This window comes from Carcharodon carcharias, chromosome 12, assembly GCF_017639515.1.
Source record: "Carcharodon carcharias isolate sCarCar2 chromosome 12, sCarCar2.pri, whole genome shotgun sequence".
NCBI lineage: Eukaryota > Metazoa > Chordata > Chondrichthyes > Lamniformes > Lamnidae > Carcharodon > Carcharodon carcharias.
In genome coordinates, this window is record NC_054478.1 from 80,991,741 (window position 1) to 80,994,615 (window position 2,875).

The following is a 2,875-nucleotide window of genomic DNA, read 5'->3' on the forward strand; positions in this document are numbered from 1 at the left end:
GATTTAGGACCGGGGCAGAAATCCCCCCCCCCCTCCCCACCTCCCTCCGCCTGCCAACATTAGAGCTGCTGGCCAATCAGAGACCTTCTGAAGAAAGGCCTTGATCTGAGATATTAGCTGTTTCTCTCTCCACAGATGCTGCCAGACCTGCTGAGTACTTCCAGCATTTATTGTTCTTATTTCAGGTTTCCAGCATTTGCAGTATTTTCCTTTTCTAACTATTGCACTATGAGCCTTTACTCTACACAAATGTACACACTGTTTTTATATATATGATATAGCTCAATTGTAAACTTGACTCCTTTGGTAACGCTCTTGCCTATGAGCCAGTGGTAAATTCACGCCACGTCAAGACTAAATGTTAGTGAAGCTTATGTGTTTGGACTAGTACATATTATTGGCAAACATTTAGTACTAAAGGATGCCACTTTGGTACAGATGCTGTATTTGAAACAAGACCCTGCCTGCCTGCCTGTTCAGGTGGAGTAAAGCTTCTGGAACTATTCACAAAGGCAGAGTGCTCTTTGGTTGTCCTGGCCAACAGTTATCTCAATCAACACCAGGAAAACAGATTATGCGGTCACTTAAATAAGAGAAAATGCTGGAAATAATCAGCAGATCTGGCAGCCTCTGTGGCGAGATATATAGTTAATGTTTCAGGTCAATGATGTTTCATTAGAACCCAGTTAAGTTGTCCCATTTCATTGCTATTTGTGGGGCACTGCTGCATGAAAATTGGCTGCCTCATTCACATGCGCAGCAGTAATCAGTACGCTTCACAAGTAATTATTTCACTGTGAAGCTCTTTAGTAGGTGCGAGAGTGCTTTATAAGTGTAAATAACATCTGTGAAGCATTTATCACGATGGCACAGTCTCTCCACTACTACTACTTTCTTTCTCTGCTTTTCTCTATCAATGTGCCTATGCTTCTTTTATTTATTTTTTTATTAAATATGTGCTTCTCTGCAGCTTGCTGGTTGTGGGAAGCCAGGAAATCAACTAGACTGTATGCTGAGTTGAGGGATGGCGGGGAATCTGATCCTAATAAATAGTAGCACTGTGCTTCTGGTCCTCCAGATGCCATAAACAAATCCAGTAAAACATTTGCTAAAAAAGAGAGACGTACTGTTGTAGCTTTTCATCTTGCATTTATCAGGACAGAATTGCAAGAACACCAGATTTTAAAGGGAACAACAATTTATGCTGCATGAGAAAAGGGTGCTGATTGGTTGGCAAGTGGACTCTGATTGGTAGAGGCATTACCATGGAGAATGCACTAGGGAACAGTTATCCCCGAAGCTTTTGTTTAAATTCAAACTAGGCATGTCCACCCTGGTCAAGATGTTGTCATGAGGAATGCGCCAGCAAACAGTTGTTCCCCCAAAGCCATTGTCCAGTTGAAAAGGTAGCAATGCTTGTATATATTCTTTTTGCTTACAAAGGACGGAGTCCTGTGTATGAATACATGGATCTTCTGGCACACGTAAGTAAGCCACACTGCAAGCTTGACTGAAAATCTTAAATTCTAAAATTGGTTGGTTGTTAGTGTAATTCTTAGCACAGTTGGGATTGTTTAGTAAATGTTGTCCAATCACAGAATCACATCTAATGTTGAGCATTATGTTCTGAGTTTTGCAGGCACAGGCTGGTTGAGTATGGTCAGTACACTGCCTGTTGTGAGCAACTGAAGGGATGTGCTGTTTAATACAATCCACCAGGTGTTGGGATGTATGGCCTACGTACCTGGCATCACACCACATTGATATACTACATTGCCTATTTATATTACCTATGTGCTAGGTAGAATATCTTTCTGGCTTGATGGCAGCATCCTGTTAATGGAGAATATCACTTGAATTGTTGCTGCCTAGTAGCAATGTGCCATGGCTAACTTCACCAATTGCTCAGATTTTTGAGACACCTTACCTTTCCAGAGTATTCTGAGGTAGACCAAACATTTTTCAGGACCGAAAAAGGTGGCCTTATCCCCATTCATGAGTTTGCACAATACACAGCAAGCACTGATCTGATCGGGGTAGCCATTATCCTACTGAATAGCTTTGATACGCCCTATTTCAGCATCAAGCTTGCACAGTGAGTAAATGGTCGGGCCCTATTTTATGAGGTTACTGATCAGACCAATCTTATAGAACATGGAGCTGTAGGAATCCCAACATGTATATTGACCAGTGAAGATAGGATTGCGGTAGAGAAAGAAGGTGGTGTAGTGGCATGGTAGTAGTGTCACTGAACTAGTATTCCAGAGACCCAGGCTAATGGTCTGGGGACACAGGTTCAAATCCTGCTAAGGTAGTTGGTGGAATTTAAATTCAATTAATAAAATCTGGAATTGAAAGCTAGTCTCAGTGAAGGAAACCATGAGACTACCATCGATTGTTGTAAAAACCCATCTGGTTCACTAATGTCCTTTCGGGAAGGAAATCTGCTGTCCTTACCTGGTCTGACCTACATGTGACTCCAGACCCACAGCAATGTAGTTGACTCTTAACTGCCTTCTGAAATGTTCAGTTCAAAGGCAATTGGGGATGGGCAACAAATGCTGGCCTTGCCAGGTATGCCCACATCCCATGAAAGAATAAAGGAAAAAAAAGACTGTAGTAGAAGACCCATTAGCAGGTTTCTCAGCTAGTACATTGAAGAAAGGCAGTCCTTTTGTGAAGTCTGTTTAAAGATCACTGGTTAGGTCATTCAGCACATGATACGCATGGGTGAAGCTTGCATGGCACTTGCTTCATCCATTTGTCCCAAAACTACAGCCGGAGACTTTGGCATTGAAAGTGCTTAAGGGAGCTAACCTAATGTTGCACTATAGATTCAGAAAAGTGCAATGGTCTTCTGGTAACGCATCCGAGA